Here is a 27680-nt window from a genome sequence, read left to right on the forward strand (position 1 = left end):
TCATCCTGCGAAAATGGCCCTCCGAATTTGAATGCGAATTCGATGCTCCGTCACGGGGATCGCCGGCATTATCCCCCGATAATGGGGAATAGCTGTCGCCGTTCAGAAAAGTTTGCACGCCAAGTTTTTCTTGGAATATACCTAACAGGCCTTGAAACCGAATTATCGGCGTTCTTGAATAAATCTCTGTGCGACGATACGACCGTTTAATTAAGCCTAGGGGAGGAGAGTGTACAAATGATTATCATTTCCGATAGTTTCGATTCATTTCGCATGAGCAATTTAGTCTAGTTCATTAGGCATTCGATAAATCAAGGGTTTATTTAGATGAATCTTCTGGCATTCGATGCGATATCACGAACGTGTGGCATGCATTATATATATATGAGAAACACAACAACACGGTATTTAGAGAAGCATCTAATTATGCAGCGCGATAACTACGCAACGAAAGCGTAGCCACGAATAATAGGGCGCTAATTACTCATCATGCGTGTAAATGAATAAATCAAGTGCCTGCTTGTCGCGTTAAAGAAAAAAACACGATTCTCAAACAATCCCCAGATATTTTTCAGAAGGCACTTTATCCACAATTTGAGTAGCTTTTTGTCGCCAGTGGTAATGAACCAAGGGGAATTTTTTTAAAAATCGACCTATCTGGTAAAACTGATGTTCCCTTTATCGAGTCCTTTTCAAGTACCATCTGGAATACGTCATAATAAAAATCGTGCTCAAACCGCAATATAGAAAAACAACTCTTTGGTGTGTATATGGACGAAAAAATACCTAAAGTTAACTGAACATTTTAACTTATGCCGAAGCAGAATGGGTTCGTAAGTCTGTGGTAGCAAATTCATATCTGAAATTGTTACGAGTGAATAATTAGATACTTTTGCATACTTTATCCAATTCGAATTTTTTCGAAGCTTTGTACAATACGCGGTGCATACGAAAATGTAATTCATGTACAAAGTTGTATTTTTCTTGCGAGGTATCAAGAATGAACGATTAAATGAAACGATCCGAACCGAAATTAGATTCGCGATAAGAATTTTACGTCGAGTTTTGCGGCGGTTTCAAAAAGGATGTAGAAAGGTAAAGGACCTCGAGGTACGAGGACTTGTTGCAAAGAGTATCATCTCAATATTTCAGCGGCACTTTCCACCTGATTATTTTCTACTTCTACCGCCGCCGGAAACTCGAAACTTACCGGCGTAATTTCTTCCGAATCGAAATGTGCCATGTCTGACAGGTAATGGCAAGAGCCATTAGGAACTAACACGTTGCAACGTAACGGTTGATGTAGCTTATGACGCTGACGAGAACTGCAACCCACATGGCCAAATTTGGCGCACTCAGGTTCACCGTGCGGTTCGAAACTACCCACTCTCATTACCTCTCGCCGCAGAATGGACTAATCTACACTGTTACACGAATTGTCAAATCTGCCGCCTAGTACACCGCGCGAAATGACCAAAAGCCGCAGTGATTCAAATCGATGATAAGGAAACGACCGTAAGGAGACCGTCTCCGCCTTTATCTTTCGTGAAACTGGCGTAGCTGCGAGAAAATTTTAAAAATGGAACGGAATTGCCGGAAACGAATGGAACATCTATAGATAATCGAGGCGCAGGAGGGAGAGGGAGAGAAAGTAGGACCAGGGTATTCGCGACGTTGGCGGAGCTTCTACTGATTTCGGAAAGTTGGATAACGGCAAACCGAGCGTAATGGCGCCGATAAAGACGCCATCGTCGACGTCGACGACGACGACGACGACGACGACGCGGTAGAGGAGCGCGCGCGAAGATTCGATTCTATCGGAGCTGTTATTTACTCTTCAGAAGCTTTGCCCGTATCCAAGCGCCTACGTGCTCCTCGCAAACCGCCCTCTTTTCCCCTCCTGCTGAATTTTATCGCATCTGATAATTATAATTGTTCGTTTGTGCTGGTAAAAGGTGCGCCGAGTTTTATAGGGCCACGAAGAGGCGTCTTACTTCGCTCCACTTCGACCTCGTCCTTACCCTATTCACTCTGTTTCTACTAGCTGTCGGCCGGCCGGGGGGACAACGGACAGGTACCAGAGCGGGCTCGCGGGCGCGCGGACAAGTGTCCTGGGAATTACCTATTGTTTTTCCCCGCTCCGGAAACACACGGGTGCCATCGGGGGCATTAATGCCTCTCGTAATGGTGGGAGGCACGTAATACGAGCCGGGAACGCGGCAGCAGATGCTCGCGCGTAATCCTCCTATGTAGTCTAGCGCACGTTTCGAGAGCATCGTCTCTCTACACCGAAGGTGGTGAGCGAGATTCGACACCACCGCCATAGTCATGACGCGAAGTACACGGGTGTAAGATGCATTTCTCTGCTCGAGACGCGTAAGTCCGAAAGCTTAGTATTTCGGTATCGTGCAGTTATTTGTAACCGCGTGTCAAAATAAAAATCTATGGAGACACACGTGCGATAACTCATTATTATAATCTATATTCCGGGAATAAAATGGCAATTACTATCTATTCTACACGGAAAGACCGGCTGAGGCAAAACATAACTACAATTAAAATGTTGCCGTATAAATAGTAGGGGCGTCTACATTGTTTTGCGCTGCAACATTCACTAAGATTGCCGCACAAAACGCACATAGTTGTCTCCACTACTTATCATACCAATATTACTATATTGTCCCAAATATTACTATTTATTGGGACTGTGCCAATCCTAATTAGACAGGTGGTAACCACATCGGTCTCTCCGTGTAGATTTGTCTCTTCGCGATGCACGCATTGTTAGTCATTGTTTCCTCCTTTAGAATGCAAATCGGGCAACATAACCAACTCTCGGGTTCTCGGAGAGCCCTCGTAGCCGCAGAAGGCAGGGCCGAAGGGAAGAAGCGAGGGATAAGACAACAAGACAAAGTATGAGGCTAAAAAGCGAGAGGCAAAGAGGCACGCAGGAAAAATGTTCGACCGGGCCGGTGTTTATGCACACCGTCCAGAGTATACAATGCCGTCCTACTATCGCAAAGTATATGAATATTTGAATAAAGCCCCTCTCGCCACGTGGTGACGGAGAGAGGGAGAAGGATAACGAACGACGTAAATTATACAAATAGTCCAGCACAAATGATCCAGCGAGAGGATTGTCGCGTCTAAAAATTTAATTAGCCCGCGGAAACCGTTTTATCTTGGGGGGAAAAGAGCAGCGAGTCAAATGAGTAGCACGTCGAAGTCGAGTAACCATAAGAAATTTCAATCTGTCAATAGATACTACTCCCGTAAGAGCTTCCCGGCGAAGAAGTCACGTTCGCTGATCATTTTATGTGGTATACCCAGTATGTTTTTATTTGAACTGGGTCACTGCGAGACTGCTGCTCTCCAGGAAGTACTCGTAGAACTCCGGAGGCACTTAAACATCTCGGCGATGCCGGGGAGTTTATTGCGTCTTTGACACCGAAGTGCAGTCGAAACCCATCGTCGTCGTCGTTGTCGTTGTCGTTGTCGTCGTCGTAGAACGACGATACGCGGCAGCTGCTGCCGTAATGTCGCCTCGGCGCACCTTTCCGCGCCGCGATGGAGGAGAGAATTCGACGGGTCGAACTTGTCGTTAGCCGCCGCGCTCCTCGTACGAACCCGGTAATTCGAAAAATGCGAGAGCTGCTCGTCGCGAGCAGCCGCTCGTTCTGTAATATCGCTCGTACCAGTCCATAGAGCCGAGTTATTGATCGAAAATTATATCGCGTCGAGAGAGAGAGAGAGAGAGAGAGAGAGAGAGAGGCTCAAAGTAAATAATAATTACTCGAGAAACAGCGCTACGACCCGTTTTCGGAATTGCAATTTATCGTACTTTTCGGAAATAACGTTGTGATTCACCGTTTAAATGTAGTTTGCTAAACTCTCTTCAATTCCGTTCAAGATCGAATTAACATCACTTTTTGTCAGACGGCAATTGTACACGCGGCTCGAGTTCTTACGCCTCAATTTTCTAGGCGGAATTTTCGTTATTACAGCCGGAGTAAAAGAACTTTCGCCCGAGAATTTCCAGCAAAACGCTCGAAAGTTAGAGTGCCGCGACGAAGTGGTTATTAAGACTGTCTCGAAAACGCAAACACCTTACGCTCGAACTGCAAACGCGTCTGCAATGCCTCGCGCCATACATTATACCCTCTGTCTCTCTCTCTCTCTTCCTCTCGTGATACGACGAATGTGTTGCAAACTGGGTCGCCAAGACGATTATCTCCTCGGATGTAACTACCGGTAAGGGATAGGTACGGGCATCATTATTACGCTCGAGAGATTCCGCGGAGTCGTAGCCAAATCGAGTAGGATACTTTCGATTGCTTACGGCCGTCTATTCCCCGGAGTTATTTCTACGAGACTTCCTACATTGTTGACTCGCGCTACTCGCGGTACACACTCGCGCGCGATAAATCCGTATCGGTATAAGTTGCCGTTCCGTGAGAGCCTGCGCTACACAATTTCCATAGCGCGCTTTTACGCGTGTTATACATCGAACATTTTGCGGAATAAAGTTACGGAGCGACAACGTGAAAGCAATACAACGATGAAAGGCGGGGGAAACATCGGTTGAGTTTTCATGACATGTTACATCTATCCTCCTTTCACAGTTTGATTATATATTTCGATCCTCCTACCTTTCGACGTTGTCGGCGTATTTTCAGACAATTTCAACGAAAGCTTCCAACGGGTTATAATCATTCATTATCATATCAATCGAGAACATTCCAGGAGATGTAAAAATTTGAAGAAAAAAAATTACGAATTGCGACGTGCCCGAAGATAAATTTCTCGACTACCGCGCGAGAGAATCTGCCGCGAAATTTATAATGACGAGAACGAAGACGTTTGCAAGATCCTCGGGAGCATTGCCCAATCGGCGCGCGTGACCGCGAGCAAATCGCGCCGACAAAGAAGGTGGAAATAAACGTTATAACGGAAAAAGGGGCGACGGAGGGAGGGGTCGGGGGGGAGGGGCAGGAAACGCGGGGCGAGGAATCGAGCGAGAGGGGAAAAAATATCCTATGAATTCGTGAGTGACTTCGGATATCACGTTCGGTTCCGCCTGGCGGAGATTTTCTACGACTTTGTAGTCCGCGATATATCCGAAGTCCGTTTGCAAGTTTAAACCGCACCTTGCGTTGTACGTGTCGCAAATATATTCCACGCACAGCGTGTAAAGATTTCTCATCCGCGCCGCATCGCTATCGGCCCCGCCACAATTTCACGGGGCAGCGGCAGCGGGAGCTTAACTCCGAAATCTTAACTCCCGGGGTCTCACGGTTGTCCAATTTGTCGATGTATTATTTAATTCGCAAAGAAATCCCGCGTCATATTTTCTGTCATAAATACGCAAAGTCATCGCGGCTTCTTTTCAATTCTCTGCAAATTTCATGAATTCTGTAATTTGAATTTATCGGCGCGACGGCTTGTGCATTTTATTAAGTTTATAATCCCGCAAGTATTATCTTTGTAGCCCTAAATTACAAATTCGGCGGGAATTGGTGCCATTAAATGTCCCCAGTAAACGTAATTCAAAATGTGCCGGCGTAATTAGTGGGCTACGATGAAAACGCATAGATTGTGCCGATTAAATATCTACGTTTGAATTTATGCTCGATTTTCATGCATAGCTATCGGAAAACGTAATTACGCTTATGACATTTAATGCGGAGTTATGTAATTACACATTGAGCTTTGTACGTGCCGTAAATCACATATAGAGTCCGCTCAAACTCGCGCAATCATTACTTACGTCCAACGGTTATTTGATCATCCAGAACATATTTATCTCGACTTCTCGTGGGCTGGCGGCGATGCCACTCATCGATTTCTGAAAAAGAGAAAGGCTTCAGTCAGAACGGATCAACGATATCACGTCGAGTTTCGTGCGATAAAGTTACCGTGAGCGCGTACATTGTCCTACGAAATGATTAAATATTCAAGTATGGAAATAATATCAAACATAGATAATCGTACACAGACACACGCGTGGCAAAACCACAAATTGGATGCGTAACCGCGAACGAGTAATCATTATACCTTCATCGTTTCAAAGTCCAAACATCCGATCATCATTATTCAGTTAATACACCGGAGAAATTTGAATCGTGCTCGCGATCCCGTTATCCCGATAATTTCACGCGCATACGGAGAACGGCGGCAAAATAAAACTCGCGACTCTTGGACTTCGGACCCTCGGCGAATCGAGGCGGAACACACCCGAGGCGGGGACGAAGCTGCGAGTGCTATTCGCGAATCCGTCGAATATATATCGACAATCTCGTTCTCGCAAACTTTACAAGAATACTCGCAAGGATTCTTGCGCGGCGTCGCGACGGCGTGTACTCTGCTGAAATTAAAATCGATACTCGCGGAAGGAGGAAGAGAGCGGCGAAGAGAGAAAAATGGAGATAACGTCTGGATTTTACTCTTGCCGCTCCCTCGCGTTTATAAAGCCGTGCAAAATCGCCGAAGAAGGGAGCGTTTGGATAAATAATCATTCTGCAGAGTGCGAATCTTCCGCACGGGGTGGGAAAGAGCCGCCCGATAAGGTGGGCGAATAACGAAGTGGAAGAAGCGAGTCGTAAAGCAGCGGGAATAAATAGTCGAGCGTCAAGTCGGCGACCGAAGTTTGCGAACGCGCAAATCCTGAGGGAAGTCCTTGAACAAGAATTCCGCGTGATCGTCCCCTTCCTCCCCTTCCAATTCCGTGCATTCTTCATGTAATTATTTTATCGCTACAAAACAGTGTCTTTTCCAAGTTTACAGCTTTGTCTACCGATCATTTCTTATCTGGCGCAAAGATAAATAAGAAGAATCGTCTATATTGTATCTCTATTAGTAGTAAATACCGACAACGGCAAACAAAAAGAATACCAAAAATCGATCAAGAAAAGTCCGGGGGCGGTCGTAGGTGCATAAAATATGCATACGGATGTGCAATCTCGTGTTATATGACCAGCTCGAGATATCATTTCCGAATGGGAACAATCATATTCGCGTAAATGCTCGGCGAAGTTCGCCCGTTGATGCTCCCTTACTTTAAGCGTCCTAAAACGAAGAAAGTTGAACGAGATTCTCTCTGAATGGAGGAAGGAAGATGCGAAGCCGCGGCGCGCGAGAGTAAGTGGTGGAATGCCCGGTCAAAATTTACGAGCAATACTTCCCCACCGGAAATTCTCGGAATATTTGTGAATACCGCCGCGTCTCCGAAATCGCGGACCACGTTTCGTGTGTACTCAATATTGTTCTCCTCCCTCTTTTATCGGCACGGCGGTGTCCGTATTTTCGGAGCATAAACCGCACTTAATCCGGTCTAACGCCGGCTTCTAATTGGCGCTCGCGCAACAACGTAAAAGTGCGTAGGTACGCAAAATGTATATAGCAGAATCTTGTAGTTGTATATTGCTGTGGGTAATTAAATATGAAATATTATACCACATGGAATTTGCGTTTTCATATTTCCTCCCCCGAGAAAGCATCGTAGACTCTGACAAATTTTTACGAGACCGCCGTCCATTGGTTCCATAATTTTTATGTTTACGCACCGACGAGGAGCATTTTTCTGGAATAAACTACTTCGTTCCGGTGCTGACGTATATATCTTTTACGAGAGAATCCCCTGCGTGATGTCCGCCGCAGACGCGATATTCATACAAATAACATTCAGTTTCCCGGTCGTCATGGAATTTACGAGAAAGACGGACCGAGGATCGGCGAATTGAGAGACCGGCAATAGGAATAAATAACGGAATATATTCCACGGGACGATTCTAGTTTACGACTAATAGGAAATCCTGAAGCAAATCTTGAATGTCGACGTTCACACAAGACTGTTTCTTCGCTCTCTCGAAAATAATTTCTCGTGTTTCATACAAATTATTTTCAAAAACGCTGGACCGTTTCAGAATAACTCATGTCGCAATAATTCGTTAAAAAGATCTCGTTACAAAAACCTCATTAAAGGGATCTCGACAGTGCTATGATATTTTACTTTTACAAAATTTAAACCACTAAAACTCCTGAGAGAATCGTATGTAACCAAGTTATTTGCCAAATAAAAAAAATACTGTCTTCTTTCCAAGGATCCCCCGTGTTTCATAGAGCACAGTTCGAGAAATGTGGTAGACACGACGCTGTAAACGATGCGACCGGCGCCGCTGGCCGAATTCCGGCCGCAGGCACTCAACGCGCGCGAGTAGCAAGAACTTTCGTCCCGAGGATTCCATAATTCCGTACTTATCGCCGGGAGCAAGAACAACGCGCTCGAACCAACAATAATTAAGGAACAATGCTCGTCGGCGCGCACCGGTTGCGTAAACGTAAAAAAAATGTTTGCATTAGATTCAGCGAGCGGGAAAAATAACACGGGAAAAATAACGAAAACGCAACACGCTGACGTTCGTGTTTGCGTTCGATTCTTTACGAGCACGTGTAAGCTATGGAATAATATCGCGTGTGAAAAAAATCCAAAATCGATTTATTTGTATCCGATATCGATAGGAGGAAGTGTCACTCTGTTTAAATATTTCCTACATTTTACCCGAGAGCTCGTCCGCGCGGTTGGATAACACCACGCGCTTTTCTTCAATTTATCATACACGAAACGGCGATCAATTGAAGAAAAGCACGTCGAGTCGTCATCATCATCGTTGTATCATCTCTTATGCGCGTCTGGAGATTTAATTTTCAAATATTTCTAAGCAATAAAATGTCAGCAAGCTGCGCCATGCCGGCACGGACAAATTTCTCTCCGGTCACAAAGCAATCTTGATTTACGGTACATTGAATTCGAATTAACGATTCGCATTAGAGATGCAGCGCAACATGCCACGATGCCCTCAAGAACTAGCGCTTCGTGCTTAAAGAACGTTTATGACGAAATGAATTCAACTCGACGCCGTTAATTGCGTTATTGAACCGTATTACGTTGCTTCTTTCAGCCAGGCTGTTCTTAATTAGCAAGCATCCACATTCGTCGAAGATGGAGGCGGAGGAGAGGGAGGACGGGAAGGAGAGACTTCGTTAATGAAACGCCTACGGCAACGTCAAGCGCGAAGACGGTGGAAACGGGCGGAGGTTACCCGATACGTCGTTGTAAGCCATGGGTATCCGCGGAGTTTAACAGTCTGACAAAATGGATGGCATATTGAATTCGTCACATACAGAAGTGTACGTTTCACACGCGCGTTTCACACGAGCAGGCTCCCGTCAAGAGCACTATGGGAAAACGATCGCGTAGCACAAAAAACAAGTACTCCTCCCCATCCGAGGGAGCGAGAGATCAAACATTTCGATTAACAAAGTGCTTGAAACATCAGATGCACAAGCAGTTATCCGCGTTTGATGGATTCAGCTAGAAATTCAACCAGCACTTGGGGCGATTTGCACGTCCCAATAAAAATGTACCGCGTTCATTTTAATTGTAAGCTCCTCTTTATCTTCCATGTGCGATTGAATTTAAATGATGCGCGAGAATGTGTAATATTTAATTAGAGTGGGAGAAAGGGAGAAATATACGAGATAGAATGGAAGAGTACTTTAACCCTTTGAGTACCAACCTCCGCCATCATTTTCAAAAAAATACCCGATCGTTTTACTAGAAAATGCGAACAATTTAAATATCAATTACACATTAAATTATAAATAAACGTATTAAACAGATGTACAAATATGCTTAAAATATAAATGCATTTAAGAATGTCACTTAGCGATCCGATATTGTACTAAAAGATCGAAAGAGCGTCGCTGTCAATAAACCCAACACCTTCAATAGCGCCATATTACATCGACAAGTTTTATTCGTGTAAATGGCACGAGGAAAGTCTCTCTCTTTCTCTCTCTTGCTCTTCGTTGGAATATCCGATCAAAGAGACGTAATAAAGTAGGTCCGAGTTTAGAATTTAGTAAAATTAGGGAGGGAAATTTGAAATTACATTAAGTTACGTAATTCCTACGAAATAATTTGTATAATAAATTCGCACGTACGAATGTGGCAGAGCCAGTCACGAAAGTAATTAATTTTTCCGTTTTGAGGGACACGTTCTTGCGGAGGAACGTTCCTCCATTCGCAGCTAACTTTTATTTTTCTTCCCGTTTCATCTCGACTCCTACGCGTCGTTTTCTATTTTACGCGGGAGTGACAGCGAAAAAGAAATAAAATACCGAATGTAACCTAAGTATTATATACCGAGGAAAGTGGAGAGAAATTCGCTGGATGATGGTAACGCGAGCTTCGTCTTGAAAATAGAGACTCAAGACGGAGTCTGGGAGTTATAATTGCCAACGCGACACTTCCTGCCTGTGGAAAAAGGGAGGAGAGAGGAGAAAAAAAAGGAGGGGAGGACGAGATGAATGAAATGTACCGTAAAAGTATATCGACACGCGCGTCGCGCGTGTCGACGGGGGAGTGTAAGGATGATGATGGTTACATGGCGGAGAATAAAAAACCGCGATAGGGCCATGACGAAAAGCCCGGTTTATTCGATACAGCGAGGACGAACCAATTGGCCCTTTTCAACCCCCGAACGGCTTGCCCGTCGCTCTCCGTCGAACGCGCGCGCAAGAAACGAGGAACGAAAATAGGGGCCACCCTTTGTTCTCGTTTGCGCGACCGCCGGCGACTGTAATTGCCCTCTTCCGGACCGGCCCGACGTTCGACCGTGGCTTTTACGACGGCCGATATGACCGGTTTTACGAGTTTCCGTTCGCATCACGGGGCTAAGAGGGGCGAAATCAGTCGCGGAAGCCGTTAAACCGCGAACGAGCTAAACGCCGAGCTAAACGCGCCGCCGGTCGCGCGCTACGTCAAGGGGAGAAGCGCGATAATTGATACCTGCTACAGATAAAATTTTCTATATCGCCGGAGCGTTTACGACGCCCCACGTCTTTTACGTGTCCGCCGACGTGACGGTTCGACTGTGCGGAAATGTCGCCGGTTTTATACGGGCGGAAGATTGCACGAAAGATTGCGCGAAAGATGCGCCGAACGTTCCGCATTTAAATCGATAAACGCATTACGATTATAATCCTCGCGAAACGTAATAAAATCGCGAATTACGCGGAAACTATTTCTCCGTGTTTTTCATTTTTGTTATTAAAAAAAATCACCCCTCAGCGACGTGCTCACATTTAATTTCAGACCGTTTTGCGCAAGAGATAGGCATCGTCCCTCCATTACATCTCAAAAATTTTGGTACGCGAGATAACGCCGGCATCGCCCATCCCTGCAGACATATTCGGTTCACGATCTGCCATGTTACATACTGTGTCCGTCCAATTGCCTGCGCTCTCGTAGCGAACGATATTAAAAAAAAAAAAATAGCGGGAGAGAGAGAGAAAAAGAGAGAAAAGAGAATAAAGTGGAAGAAAGAGAGAAACAAAACGCGATCGACATTTTACCGACACCTGTCAGACAGAAAATAACTCTTGTCATTGTTTTGGTAGTCAGCAATAGTGCCGATTCTAAAATTGTTATGTCATAGATACAGTATCGACTGTGTAGCCCGGCCGTATTTCGTACGACCGTACGTGATGAACAAATTGTACGTCATACGTGTTCCTCGCCGCACCGGAAGTCATACTGTCGCAGATTAAATCCGGTAGACACGACGAATGCGAAATCGCCAGTGTCTCGAACCCGCCGGAAATATTAAACGAACGCTTGTATCCCGTACAGTTTGCGGAAGCGTAGCGCTCGTAAGCGTCAACAGTCGGCGATAGTTACCTCAGATTGTATATCGAGCAAAGCTTTAATCGAGATTGTACACTTTCCACGCGTCCATTTAACGCGGCCGGACACGGCTAATGTCCCTTCTTGCCGGTAACAATCGCGAGAATCGCAAGAATTAGACGGGGACCCGTCGCCCGAGGTTTTATGCGTTAACAATCAGGCGGCGGGCGAATCCGGAACAATCGCGGAAAATGTCGCGAGAAATGCATTGCACCGTGGAGATTGCGCGGTATTACTGATAGCGTACCTCGAATAAGTGCATATGCACCACACAGCGCACCTGGGGCACATTTTGCACCTTAGATTATATTCAAAAAGTAAAATGCAAAGCTCTACATGTACGACTATATTTCACGAAACGCGCGCGCGCGGGGGAGGGAAAATAGGTCGCCGCTCTTATCTCGAAACACATTATAGGTATAACCTTTTCAGACATGACAAATGACAATAATGGACGGCTCGCGGGACGGTAAGTGAGGAAAAACTTACGAGAGGCAATGACGCGTCGGATTTTTCATGTGGAGATACGGGCTTCGCCGCAGCGAGAAAGACCCTCCGTAGAGACTTCCATCGACGTCGGGTCTATCAAATTAATTGAAATTAATTAATTGGAACAAGATCTTAAGTTCCGACAGAAATCGACGAGCTAGTCGCCGTCCGACTGATGTTTACAAGCGTAAACATCAATTACGTCCGACGGCAATTACGTCTTGAGAACCAATTAAAGTGTCAATTAAGACGAGACACGAAGTACTTAACGATATTGTACTTAGGCGACGGCGGCCAATTGTGTCGCGCGTGCAGGTCGCAACGCGAAGCCTTGCATCCTCCCGAGGTCGTTAATTGACGCCCCGATATTGCTCTTTACGATTACGGCTCTCCGCTAAACCATGTATGAAATTGCGATACGTCGCGTCGACGACGCTCTGCTCTCTTCCGCCCTGAGAAAAGCATTCACCCGGCCGGCTGGATTTATGACCAGCTGAAAGGGAAGTATCGTCGATCCGCTTTCTATTACCGGTATTATATTTCACGGTCAAATGTAAATACTATGTTCATGGTACCGGCAGCTCGAATGTATCGGAAACGTCAGAGTCATAACATTTTCTCTGTTATGAAAAAACCACGGGAAAACTTTACCCCCCTTTATGTGGTATATATCTCTCTCTCCCCCTATGTCGATCTTATGTCTAGAAAAAGTCATATGTATCTTTGTTATGTAAGCCCGGGGCAATTCCACGTTGTAGCATTCTCCTGAATATATTCCTACGTTGCGGTATTCTTAATGTCAAAGCTATCATGGCATTCAGACGCCTAGGCATCAAGAAAATGCACGTTCACTTAGTAGAGTTGGATAATAAATCCAACGGCACACGATACTATTTTGCCTACTGGATTGCCTACGAGAGCCAATCAAGGATTCAGCCTTAAGTCACCTGATCGAAGACTCTGCATCCTCATTGGTTCTCGTAAGCAATCCAGTAGGGAAAAATCGTATCGTGTGCCGTTGGCTTTAGAGAAGAGATTAAAATTTAAAATGGACGAATGGATTTTCCAAATGTAACAGATCTATTTCAGTAACGCCTTTGTGACAAAATGTGTTACAAATTGATATCCCGCGGCAAGCTGCTGATAATCGCTGTCGAAAATTCAACTGCCGAATTCATCTGAAAGAGGAGAGCTCTCGACGCTCTCCGGCCAACATCACGGTAGTATTCCCTTCGCGCGCGAAGGGAAAATATGGGGGATTTTTTCGCTCCTGCCGGAAGCCCGGGTAGCGAGGGGCCACGCGCGGCGTTGCACTCAAAATGCAGCGATGATTGTTTATGTCGGCGATTTAATTAAGCTCAGTGTTAATTCAATGTACGTGTTCGGAACAACTAACGAATCACGGCCGCGTCTGCGTGCCGGATTAGCAGGCACCCCGTGCACCCTCGTGACTAAGAAACGTGTATCGTGTACATGAATATGGTAGTAATTAACCGCGATTGTGGGCGACAACGCTCTCAAAACATGCAGCGCATGCGAGCCGCTGCGCTTTATCGACGCGAATACTTATGCACGCCGCGTTTAGCTCACGGACGCATCCCTCGCTTCGCGCCGAGTTATTCAAACAAACGAGATATTTATTCCAACAACAACCGGGGAGCTCGAGCGCGCGAATGAAAAATGCGCGCGAACGCATCAACGATGAAGACTCCTGATTATGTGTCGATGACTTTTCATCAACTAAATACGAGACAAGTAGGTCGCTCTCGACTAATCTCGCTTGGACATTTGACAGATAGCGAACTCGGTTGTTTGCACTAGTGCTCACTAAGGCTTGCTTACAGTCAATTCTTGTATTTAAAGATCATCTTAAATATCTCGTGAAATATTTAGCTAGTAAAAGAATCCGTGTAGCATCCATACGGATCATTCTTTTAGCTAAATACTCTTTCAACATGTATTTAAGACAAAGTTAACTGTAAAAATTGACTATAAACAGGCCTTAGTGCGCACTGGTGCAAGCAATCGAATTCACTAAGAGTTTCATGTCCAGTGTGGCTGTCGGAGTGTTTAATATCACTTTTTTTTTTAACATGCCTCAGTGGTCGAATTGGTGAGACGCCCGCCTAGAGTGTAGGAAAGTCCAGGTTTAAACCCTGGTTGAGGTAATATTTTTCGCAATAAACTTTCTGTATTATTAAAAATGCCAGACACGGCCAAGAAAACACTGACGTTGTTAATGCTGGCGGCATCGAAGAATATTCTCATTAGTTCGTGTTTTTAAAATTGAGGACAGAACGGCGAGTCGACTGATTGTTGACGGGGCAAATGTAGTTTCGGTTTCCGGATACGAGACGTATCGTTATGTACGAGATGCGGCGGCGAGTAAGAGTATCCCGCGCAACGGGTATCAGTTCGGGAGCACAATCGCTAAACGCTGTGTAACTCGAACGTACGACGCGGACTTCGAACTCGCGTTATTCGTACGAGCCCGGTACCGTCAACGCGATAGTCGAGAGTAACTACATCTAATAATAGTTATCCCTCGTTATTCCTCGCTTATACAGTCCAAGAGTATACTGACAAAGTAAACTACTGCCAGGTGTCGAAGTACGTCCTCGTTAGCGGGTTTACAGCCAGGTCACCATTGTGTAACCACGTAGCAGGGCATTGCATGCGGGCTTGCTTGGCGAATGTCGCGGGCGCGCAGCGCGCGCGCCCACCGTCCCGCTATAACAACGACGATATTATCTTGGTAACGACCGGGCGATAACGAGAGTCCCTTGACTTTTCTGTCCGATCCGCGCGCCGGTCGCGCTGCACGCCTACGTAAAGACTAATCCGCCCTCGAACGTTCCGTGACAATCATCGCGAGTCTCTTAATAATCTTCGTATACGTTTTAACAACGCCGTAGAACTAGCGCTCCGCTCAAAAATTATTTCACGCTGTCACGTTAGCTACTGAACTGTTCTCTCTCCTCTCGCTCAATTTCTCGGCGGATATTTTACAACGTTTGTCCACTTGTCAGCGAGATTTGTCATTTTACAGCAACTCCGCAATGATGCACAAAGAAGAGGGTTTCTTTGGACTTAGTATTCCCATTTATTGCATCGAAATTTGTTTCATTGAAACAACATATGCTTATACAAAACGTTATGTGTTTGAATAAAAATTTTGTTGTTTCATTCGAACAATCTCTATTACTTGATAGAAAAGGCACTATTATTTCAAGTAATATCTTTCAATAAAATAATTATATTATTTGGCCAGGCGCCTATAAAGTTCGGTGCTGCCACGAGAACAAAATTTATTAAATCCAAAGAAATCGTTTTCTCTGTGCGGATAAAAACCGTAGCGCTTTCAATTAGCCGAGTGCAGAATGTCCGGCGCGATTGTTCGCGAAAGGTGACGTCGATAGCCTTCGGCGAGCATTGAACGGTCGCAGCCGTCAGGTGCCGGAAATCCAAGCGTTTCCTTAAGCCCAAACTATGGCACCTTTGTGCCGCGCCGAACGCCGTCCATCGGAGAAGGAGAGCGGCTACTAGTTCCAGTCGTGATGCAAATTCCGGGTAAATAGCGTAGAGAGACGTAAGACGGGAGGCGCGAAGAGGGTATTGTCGCGCGACGAGAGCGAGACAAATGGCGAATCGATGCCTCCATTTGCTTCGACCCACCCCCGCTGTGGGGTCCTCGCCACGGTAGCACCTCGCTTCTTCGTTGTCGCTGCTAACGCGAGGGTGACGGTTATTGTTAGTGAAAATCTGCCGCAAGCTTCCAGCACGGTGCAACGTGCCCTACACCACTACTACCCCGTACGTTTCGCCAGCGAGCAGACGGGGATCGTCTGAAGCAACCCCGAGGAAAATTCCACGTTGGTATCGGAGGCAGCCACCACCGCCGCCTGCGACGTCGGCCCCATTGTGGCAACTTGATTGGTTTGCTGCTTGATACGATACACCCGGCAAGAGCCTCGTGTCATAACCGGCGAGACGAGTTGCCGCGCCGCGAGAGAACCGCACCGCATCGCGCCGCGCAGCATCCTCCTGGACTGCATCTCGGCCGTGTCGTCAAACGTCTCGTCAATCGTCGGCGCGATCCGATTACGAAATTCGGTCCCACCATCTCCGCCGGCAGCGTCGTTTCGCGAGGGTAGGGTATTATACGTTGCGTACAACGCGCGGCCGATTCAGCATCAAGCTGACTCGCGGCGCGTGGATGATGAAAATGTTTAACCGCTACAAGTGTAAACGCCATTTAGGACCTGGAGGTAGCCACTTAAATTACTATGTGAATTGGTTACCGCCGTTACAAATAATTTTTCGCAATAAATTTTCTGTCTTTAAAACACATCGCCGGTTACGGTCGATTAGAAGCTTAATCATTTATACCTTAAAGGACCGAGTTAAAAATTTAGACGTTTAACCGTGTCCGCGAGTAGAAAATTCAATATGTATCATCCTGGAGAGGTCAGCTCACCCGCGGTCACTCGTCAGTCGGCCGGGACGCGTTCGCGATTTATATACTTAATGCGGCCCACGGGCCAGCTTCTAAATCCGATTTCTGAAGTCTGGATTCGTTAGCCAGTGATATCACGTCCCCGCGCTCGATCGAACAGTCGTATCATAATGGACGGGGCGGCACACCGTGACTACGAACACGAGGAGGACGGGGTGGCGTGGCGTGCGGCGGCAGGCGGAGAGAGGAAAACGAGCTTTCCCGGAAATCTCGCGAATTCGATCCATAAATAAGCCCGCGGAGGCCTATCTCCGCAATCTAACGAACTTGTAACCCTAAAATACTCGAGGAATAGCTCCTCGTCACGAAGTCTCCCGTGGCACCGCGGGAGCCGAAGCTTCCTCCCCCGGCTCTGCCCCTCGCGGCTTTGCGGTTTTATATACACGATATAATGTGCGTGATATAATCGATAGCAGGCATTCCGTCGAGATGAGGAGCCGTCGAGGGGCGTTGTCGCTATCTCGCGCGGGATCTCGATAGGGGTAAAGTCAGAGATGAGCGGAGATGAGCGGCGAGGAGATAGCAGGGAATCGCGCTGATCGTACGTGAAACGGAAAGTCGAACGCCTCTCCCATTCACCAAAAATTATATCCCAAGTGGCGAAACGGGAATTCCGATAATGAGTCCCGCCCCCCTCCCGTTATTATTCGCATCGAAGTGAAATCTCATAAATATCAGGGATTAAATGTTCAATACGCGGATGAATTAGCGAACAGTGGACAAATGTGTTTGCGCGGCGAAATTTATTGCAATTTATTTTCAAATCATTGATTTTTTTCAATTAATTTCATTTAGGCTCGTTATATACCGTTCGATTAAGCTCGACAATTGCACTTGTAATCGCAATTACGAACGAACAAAATTATCTCTCTGCGAAAATGGCATTGTATTATTTCATCCTTCTTCTCACATTTCCCATCTCCAATTGATGGAGAACCGTTCATCGAGTTGAAACGAAAATGTCTATCTTTCGCAACGAAAAGACGCAAGGAGATATTTGTGTAATACCATCAGCCGGGAAGGGAAAGACATAGCATGCATCAGATTTTGACAGACAAACAAAATGCAAAGTGGCTGCACTCTAGACAAATAATATGCATAAATTTACATATTGTGTAAAAGTTTGCAAATCTTGAACGCAATCCGGGCGAAAAATAAAATCACCGAAACACAGCATCGCAAAGTGCACGCGCGAGATAGTACGTCAATCTGCATTAAAGTTCAGCGTATCGCCTAATCCAAGGAAAAGCGCCTTCGCCTCGGAGTACGACGCGCATGAAAAATCCTCGTCGACAAGTTTACAAAATCAGACATTAACGTCTTTAATGGTTCCTTCGGGTAAAAACGGGGCTCTTCCGGGGGGTTTTCTATAACTCGCGATTGTTTTTTTCTGCCAACGGCACAATTCCGCGGCAATTTTAACGCCATGCCACGGTACTTTGCCCGCGCGATTCCGCACGACGTATCTTCGCACGGGTCGAGAACTAACGCTTTTCTGTAAGCCGTATCCCGTTGCAAAATATCGTTACGCATTTGTCACCATAAACACATTTCTGAAGTGCTTTACTCGTCGTTGTAAAGGAAAGCCGCGTGACAGTAGCGACTGTGCATCTTCGCCGGCACAAGTGTACCGGGTTACCTGCGCTTCTCCCCGACACTGTGTATGCATCCGCGCACACAATGCCCCGCCAGTATGCGGCATTAGACTTTCACGTATTCACGCGGGACGCCGGGTACCGCAGGAAGCACACAAGCCCATAATACCGGCTTGCAGTACATGCAATATGTACCGTTGCGACGTATCACGATGTTACGCGAATAAGTGTGTGCACGCGCGCGTCGACACACCTGCGTACGTATCGCGTAGACGACATCCAAGCCCCCGTTACTTCCACTTAATAATACCCATATACAGGACCGATTTGTAAGATGTGATTTACGCGTTACTTCTCGCACCTTCCCCGGCAACCGCGATACATCCTCGAGATACGGGACCGCTTAGCCATCGGCGATGAAATTTAATAACAGCCCTGGGGAGAAAAAACGACAGCAACGCATTTTGGTGCCCACAATTAGTGATCCAATTATTTCGATTGTTCGTAATCTTTTGCGAATTTTACTCCGCGTAACTAAAGATCGCAATTAGCTATTCGATCTATATCCAAGACTTTTAAGTAATACTAATCAATTCTCTCAATTCTGTCGACATTCAGTAACGCTAAGATAATTTTCACTTAACTAACCGAAATGTTAAGTTGCTTAACTACAAAAAAACGGTCAAAATTTTTCCCAGAGTAGTGTGTCACGGACAATCCAAATAATTCGATTACTGTGGGCCCCAAAATGGGTTGCTAACTGTCTTCTTCTTCCCAGAGTGGCGTCATTCAGAAAAAAAACCACGTGATAAAGTGAATGATTCATCAATGCGATCGCCTTGCGCGTAATTAATTGGGAAAATTAGTGACGCCGAGTTACTCTCGTTCGTTTTATTTTTAATGGCGAATGTTAGGGACTGCGGGACTTTTCCATTAATACCTAAGAAGACGAAACAGCTTGATCTCTCAGTTAACAATAACTCATAATCTTCATTCCGGCATTACATTTCGGGCGGAAATGAAACCACGTCAGATTGATCAGTCAAAGCTCGATACAAAGGCGGGGCATTCGTGTCACGATGTCGGCCGGAAAAAAAAAGAAAGAAAGAGCGTATATCGTATATCGTTCGAGAGCGGGGGGAAACTTAGTCGACAAGTAACAATGGCTTTTTGTCAGCCTACCACGGGCCTCGACGCGCTCCGCCAATATAAGAGCATGAGAACCCTAGATCATCCGGTGGTCTCTTCATTCCTCTCGAAAAGCCTACCGGAACCGATATATTGACATATCGATGCAGCGCACACGCAACTTGTTCTCGCTTTCGTGCATTTAGGTCGACTTTCTTGATATAACCGATATAATCGCACGCCTTTCGTCCCGTCTTCCTTTTCTCTCGCTTGCAAACTCCTCACGAACGTCACGCTACATCTAACGGCATTGATATTCTTGGGGCTTTATCGAGAAAGTCAACTAATCAAAGTTTTGCCGCGACAAGTGAAAGTTTACGTGTATAAATTCCGTAACTTTAGAGCACAAACTATCAATAACTCGGGAGTCTTTAGGGTTGATGGTCCATTTCAGACTTGCAGGCGAGATTTGTCAGAAAGCTGTCAAGGACGTGTACGCAGCTTAGGCGACGTTTTCTTGTCACGTGAAGAAGTTTCCTCGTAACGGATGGCGGCGGCTTCTTTGTCATTCCGAGCGGTGAAAAGGCCGCGTCGGCTCTAACTCTTCCGTCAGCCCGCGTCATTTCTTTTCAGACGAGATTTCGGCGGGCGATAAGAGCGAAACTCGCGACCGGGTCTTTGAGAGCCTCGCGTTCAATATCGCCGGGTTTAATATAAAAGACGACAGGCGTCGCGGAGCTACTTTGCGCATCCAGGTCGCTCTACTTTTTTTTTCACAGTGTAATGTCAGATGTTAATAACGTCAAGCATTTTTACGTTCTTAAGCAGCGAGGGGCAACGTTTTGCCGAGCACGATGTGCGATATCGCTTCGGCTTTCATCATGTGTTCGCGCCGATAAATAAAACACGATTATGTGGTAATCAATAATTAAAATAGGACGCGAAATTATCTCTGCAGATTTTATCGCGTTGTCTCCGCGATGGAGAGCGACCGTTCGTGTTTTCGGTAATTTTATTAAATGCACGAGTTTTCGATTTATTCTTTAAAACAAGTCTCCGCAGTTAATTTTACTTACTCAAAATATATAACGTTTATAATTTGCGCGAGAGCCAAATTTACCGAATGATCTCAAGGGGGTAAAGTTGACATTTAATATTACTAAAAATAAAGAAAGGTGCTATTACGTTGGACTTTGCGTGGAAGCTGGAAATTTTCATCTAAAGCTCCTCGCGCGCGTTTTCAAGGAAGCAATTAATTAATTGCCATCCACGGCGACACAATTTGCACACGGCTGCACAATGTTGCGTGCAGCAATCTTTGGCACGTCGCGGGGGAGTGAATCAGCATCGGCGCCGCATCTCCCTCGCTCGCCCGCATGAAAATCGATTATTATAGCTAGTCGCTCGTTCCGCCGGCCGTCGACAATTTCATTCTGACGGTTACTCAACCGATGCCCTCCCCCAACCCTCTCGATCCCGTCCGTTTCTCCCGATCATCGCGCGTTTCCGCGTTTGGAATCTGCACACGGGCCCCGTACGGGCCGCATCGCGCGCGCCTAAGGCTCGATTGTTCGGAACGGAACGATGTTTCGGACGTGCCTTCTGGCGCGTAGAAATTTTATCCCGCGCGCCCGCGCCAGTTACGGCCGCGTGCGTTTACAAGCGTTCATCTCGGTACGTTACCCTCGCCGGGAATCCGGGGTTTCGCGGCACCTCGGCGACGAGACAGACCGCGTGCACTTCCTTCGATTTATGGGACACGCGCGGCCTCGACGAACGCGCGCGGTCTGCGCGAAGCGGAAGCCGAAGACGCGCGAGCGTACACGCTCGCCGTGCGCGGTGCCGGGTCGGGGAATTTACAACGCGTGTGTGCATATGTCTCGCGCGACGTAGCCGCGTCTGTAACTACCGTATTCCCCGTAACACGGCGCGTCTGGATTACATCGCGCTGTACGCGCCCACCGGCGACGGTGTGCGTGCGTGCACGCGTGCATGTGTAAGTATCAGGCAAATGGTCCCGCACACAGCGGGATTTATTTCACGGTGGACAATTAGCGAGATATTTATGTGGCCTGCACGGCACGCCATCGTCCGCGGCAATGCCTGCTGATGCAGTAGGGCGCACACATGGAGCCGTGCGCGTGCACCAACGGTGTCGTCGGTGAGTCACGGCACGCTGTAACGCACGGCGATGAACATGGCAAACGTTACTATCGCGCGCGGTGGCGTGGCGCAATTAAGACTACTCCGCCGCGGTGGTTCATCAAGCGGCGCGTAAATTAATAAATTGGTAGACGTTTAGATCGCTAAGTATCCGCTGTCATATTCCGCCGCACGCATTCGTTTTAAACGCCTCGTATACCCCCCTCAACCCCGAACGAATGGCGCGATTAATCGCGGAACTAACGGAGCGCGGTCGGAAAAGAACGGGGGGTCTACGCGGCTATTTAAATGGCCGGAAATAGCGTTACCGGCAGGAAGGCGAAATAAGGCAAAAGAACGAAGGACTTTGTCTCGGTTTCATTCAGACCAGAGAAACACACCGGCTTCCCGTTCTCTCGCCGTTCGTCAACAACGTCGCACCAATTTGTCAGCGGCCCCGTTCCAAACGGCCCTTCTCCCTTCAGCTTCAACGGCAGCCCGGCCTCGCGGCGGCTTCCCCTCCCCGGGGATTTAACGAACCGCATTTTCACGGTGGCGGTGACACGTCGTCGTTCCGAAGACGAGAAGCCACGAAGAAATGGTCAGGGCTTTGTCAACCTCGGCGGCCATGCCGCCGGAGCCCTGCCAGACAAGTAGAATTTCCCCTCTCGAGTCAGCCACGAATTCGCGCACGTCTTACAAGATGCGAACTGGGTGCATAATAATTCGTTTAATTGTCAGCAAAGACACTCGGTAAACTCTACTGTACTGTAGAAGAGGAGAAGGGAGCGCGGAGTTTAATCAACGATTTTTTTTATATTCACAGCGCAGAATGCAGAATCATAAGTAGAATAAAGAAGATCGCGAGAGACGACGTGACACGATGCAGGACATTTCGCCGATCGTCTATCGTACACGTTGTATATCACGTTAACGGATCGTCATTTAACTTGCCCGGATTGAAAAGGATTTTTTTCGACGGTGTAATCCAAGATTTGTGATAAAAAAAATAGCTATCGGTTGGCTCCCGGTGGAATGGCGACGCGAGTCCGAGGAAGTTACCTACACCTACCTACCATCGTTCGCCGAGGCATTGTTTTCGGAAGTTACACTCGTTAGACCGGACAATGAAGATTTGTTCGCGGGCAAACGTGGCGTGCGAGCGGCGGCGTCTCGTCATGCGAGCATTTCTGAAACGTTGGAGCTCCATTGTGCTCACCGTTGGGATTCAAGGGGTTAAACCATCAACGGTATCGCGTTATAACGTGTACCGTTGTATCCGAATTACAAAGAAAAACGTGGCTCTCGCCGGCGCTTTTATGAAGACGGATGTAAATAACGTGAAAAATGGGAAAGAATTAACGTTGCGAGTAACGCTGCCTCGCGGCAGCGCTAATATTCGTTTTATGCGAGCAGCCTTCGCGCGTATCTCTCTCTCTTCGGCCGTAAAGTTGCATACGCAACGCGTTAACTGCTGATCGAAGAGTGCTAAAATGTATATCCCAACGTGCAAGAGCCGTGTATTATTTCGCGCGAGCGGAGCAAACAACCGCGCGAAACAACAAAAGTAATATTTGTATATGGCGCAGGTGCGACTAGCCGCATTGTGTAACGAACGATTTCAGCGGAGACACATCGGCGTGATTTGACTTATTGAACTTACTCATTAAGCGGATTTATCGAAATCCAATCGACGTCCTGTTTACGATGCTCTCGCGGTATGGAAATCGATTCGTATAGTTAAATTACCCGTTGGCGATAACGTCGTTGATGACGGAGTGGTCCGTGTAAGATAAATGAGCGTCGCGATCGTGAAAGCCGATAAGAGAAATATAACAATCCTCCCCCTCCTCGAAAACACTGGCCACGGCGTATCCTGCAATTTTTTTTTAATATCGTCAATCTTTTTTAAATATCGGACCGACATAAACAGAGAGATGGCTGCAGCTGCAGCGACTTCGTGATTGATTTAGCGTTCTCGGATGGAGGATCTCGTGCGATTTAATTAGCTCCGTGTTCCGCGAGCTACATCCATTAAATGCATTTTAGCGATTAATAGGTAATTATACGCGTCATGAAATATATTGATCAAGGTAGCGCAGAAGTACAGATTTGAACGACATAATTGGAGCGTTTATGTAGAACAACCCATTTTTGCAGCTTGTTATAATAGATCTTATTAGAGAGGAGCTGGTTATGTATAAATTATGTATAAGATTGAGGGCAATCAAATTTTGACGTTCCTTTCCCGTTCGACGTTGGATCGTCTCTATGGTGTACTCCTCGTATTTTCAACTCGTCTGCTAATTACTACATTTCATCAGAGAAGGAGGGACGCTGATAAAAAATTAATAAGTCGAATCAGAGGCGTCTAGTTAACTTCAAAATTCAACGATATTCAACGTAATTAAATTGTTGTAATAAAAACGTTATTGTAACGGTCGTAAAAAATCCAAGAAATTATCGTTTTAATTCTCCGCTTTCTTGTATTATTAATTTCTCCTGCATTATTATCAAGGCGGAAAAATATTTCGATTTTTATAGCATTTCATTAGCAAATAATTCGCGGTAAGTTTTTGTTAACTTTAAATGCAAATCGATTTTACCCTCATTCTAAATGTACGGTAAAATTATGCGGACTCCGATACCGGAGACTCTGGTTTCATTCAATATTCTTCACGAGCAACAGGAAGAACGGGGAAACTCGGTTTATTTGAAACAGCAATTTCACCTGGATGGTCCTTCTCTCCGATTACTTCCGACTTTGCGACACCTTGCTGAATCGCAAGACAACGCCGGATATGTTGATGAAGTCTGATAGAACATCGGTGTGGCGGTTCCCGTTGAAAATCAAACCCTAGGTTACTCAAACCCTAGCAAAGGATGACGACGACGACGACGACGACGACAATGATAACGACAGGATCTTCTCTACCTCAGATTGAATCTGCACAGATCGGTTAAGAGAAGCAGCCTCGGGGTAGACCGATGGCAGGAGGTGGGAGGGTCAATGGGTGGGAGAGGAAGAAGGGCTGCACAGCCTGAAAACGTGGAAGCTGCAGAACGGTCGAGGAAAGGAGGTCAACGACGTCCTTAAGGATTTCGACGAACTCGAACGAACGGGTCTTGGACTCGGGAATGCCATCGTCGCCCGACGTTATCCCGTGAAGTATGAAGGTAAAGAAGGAGAGGGAGGGGGCAAGAGAGCAAAAGACGGAGGAGACATTGAGATAGAAGGCGGAGGCAGCGACTGAGGGAGGACCGAAGGAGCGGGAAGCGAGAAGCATCCTTCGACGGACCACGAGTACCTGGGCTCCCGCGGGATCTGACGCTGACCGAAAGCCAGAAATAGAAGAGAAAAGGCGAAGCGAGACTAAAGCGATACGACAAGAGAGTAGCCGAGCGTGGAGGAGGAAAGGGCGAGCAGGAATCGGGGAATCGGGATGAGAGAGCAGACGTTGCAGGGAAAAATGCAAAATTCCACTCCTTCCTGTCGGCAATTCCGATCGACATTTCTCTTCTGTTGCGGCAATCGACGCAGCACTTGTCGTGAAAAATTATATTGGAGGATCGTTTTATGTATCCGCGGGAAAGTCCCGGTTAAAAAAATTTTCTATACTGCTTATGATTGCTAGAAACACAGCTTGAGTTATATTCCAAGTGACGGACGGACGGCGGATGCGATCAATATTGCGATAATTGCTGAGTACGTCCTCGATAATTAGGACATCAATAATCGGGGAAGTAGCTACAAGAACATTAGTTGCGCATCAAAAAACATAAAATTAAGAGAATACTAGAGCAATAACGAGATCTAAAGACGAAGATTAAAAGAGGTGGAAGGAGTAAAGCGCGGATATATCCCTCAACGCATCACGAGTACCTGAACTCCCGCGGGATCCGACGCTGACCGGAAGCAAGAAATAAGAGAAAAGAAGACACGAGACTAAAGCGATACGACTCGGGAGTAGCTGAGCGTGGAAGGGAATAGAGAATAGGAATCGAGACGAGAGCAGCAGTTTTCTACGAAAAACACGAAATTCTCCTCATTTCCTCGGGTCGCCGTCGACAATTCCGATCGACATTTCCTCTCTTTTTGCGACAATCGTCGCGGCGCTTGCCGTGAAAAATTACGTTAGTGGATCGTTTCTCATGGTGAGTGGCTGTAAGGACATCGTTTGGGTACCAAGAGACAGAAAGGGTCGCAAGAGTACGAAACAAAAATAGCAGCGGACTAAAGGTGAAGCTTAAAACTAGATAAAATGAGAGACGGATGGTTGCTTCAACGACGCAGCAACGACGAAGCAGCAAGAACGGAGGGACGAAACTGTTATTAGAAAGAAGCTTTCAGACATTTTTTTTAATTAATAAATGAGGTATACCTTTTCAATTTACATTAAGGATCTGTATCGTTACACTTTCAAGCTGACAAGAGGAATCCAGGACGGCAATGATAGAAAACTAAGGGTAAGGGTTAAAGGCGAGGAGGGTAGGACGGGAACGTTGTTTCGCGCGCGGTGCGACACAGGTACCAGAACCCCCGCGGGATTCGTGACTGACCGGAAACGAGAAGCAGAAAAGAGACGGCGAATCGAGGCTAAAGCAATATACCGGGACGAAGTGTGGGGAGGAGAAGAATGAAGTAGCGATCAATATGAAGATCGCCGTTTCCGCGGACCGACAAACTCGATCCACCCCTTTGCATCGCGCAATCTCTATGGAGAATTCCCATTCTACTCGCTCTACCAAACTTTATGACAAAGAGTAAATATTTAAATTTCCTTGCATACGCGCACAAAACATATTGAATGCCTGGGAGTGAGCGCGAGAGAGCGGAGAGGTAGGAAATTCGATGAACACCATCGAAGGTAGCGGCAGAAGGGATAGGGAAAGGAAAAGAACATTTTTCGATAGGCAGCGAGACACGGGATTTTACACTGAGCGAGCCAAGAAAAGGAAGAGGCGAGCGAGGGTAGAGAATAGGAGCGTAATAAGTATATAGCAAAGGACCCAGAATCAAAACGATGACAGCTTTTGCGATTCTTCCATTCTTCTCCGAGGGAATTCACCTTTGAATCGACAACGGTTTACGTATCGCGGCAAAATCTCGCTGTGAAAGAATAAACGCGCAGTTATGTCGAACGTGTTAAGGGCAAGAAAGGCGGGAGCAGATAAAGACGTAGCGAGACGTCACAGTGGAGATAAAAGACAGACTAGAAGAAAACGGAGCGGAACATCCTACGGCAGACCACGGACATCCGTGCAGTCCGAGGTCTCAGTGCTGACCGAAAGCCAGAAATAGAAGATAGCGGGGAGAAGCCGAGACTAAAGGCGACCAGGGCAGCGGAGCGTGTGAGGGAAACGAGACGGCGATGAACACCGGTAATTCCGACGGCCGGTGTTCTCGTTGCCGATCCGATGGCTGATTCTGCGGAAACTTGTCCCTCCTGATATACTTCTTACCCCACCGGAAAAAAAAACAACGTAGCAAGATGCTTCAGCTACACTATACTAGCGCGCTCCATCGTGAGGTAAAAACCTAATGAAATATATACAACACGCGTCCCGCGAATGTGTTGTATGTACGTGCAAGTTTATAAAATTAATATATAAAAAATACGAGAGTACCCTCGAGAACGGCCAAATATACCGCAGCGGCGGAGTAATTATAAATCCTCTGCGAGAACAAGCCGCGGTTTACGTAGCATTTTACGTGTATAAAATCGTACGCATAACTGAGGAGTGAGAGGACGGGAGTGAGGGGGAGGGACGGGACGGTTACGGCAGCGCTGGTACAATGCGCGCAAGTTCGCGAAAGGAGAGGAAGTCTAGTGAAAAGGCGGAATAATTTACCGGTATGAACTGAATTCCGTCGTACAAGTTGGCAACTCCGCCCCGACATTTACGAAGGCTGCCAGCGTTAAAAGCGATATTCCGTAAGTATAGCCCAACTTTCGCCTTTGATACTCTTGGACCGTGCCCGCGCTACGCGCTCGCGCGCCACGCCGGGGCTACTAACAGCGCCAACTTTTCCGGAGGAACGAAGTTCAAGATGAAACCACTC

The 27680-nt window shown here is 46.7% G+C and overlaps 1 pseudogene; it reads right to left on the reverse strand.

The window, feature by feature from the left end:
• Positions 1-27680, reverse strand: part of LOC105560204 — a 226659-nt pseudogene that overhangs the window by 159428 nt on the left and 39551 nt on the right.

The sequence above is a fragment of the Vollenhovia emeryi genome, unplaced genomic scaffold (assembly GCF_000949405.1).
Source record: "Vollenhovia emeryi isolate VEMERY1.0 unplaced genomic scaffold, V.emery_V1.0 DF939237.1, whole genome shotgun sequence".
Classification (NCBI taxonomy): Eukaryota; Metazoa; Arthropoda; class Insecta; order Hymenoptera; family Formicidae; genus Vollenhovia; species Vollenhovia emeryi.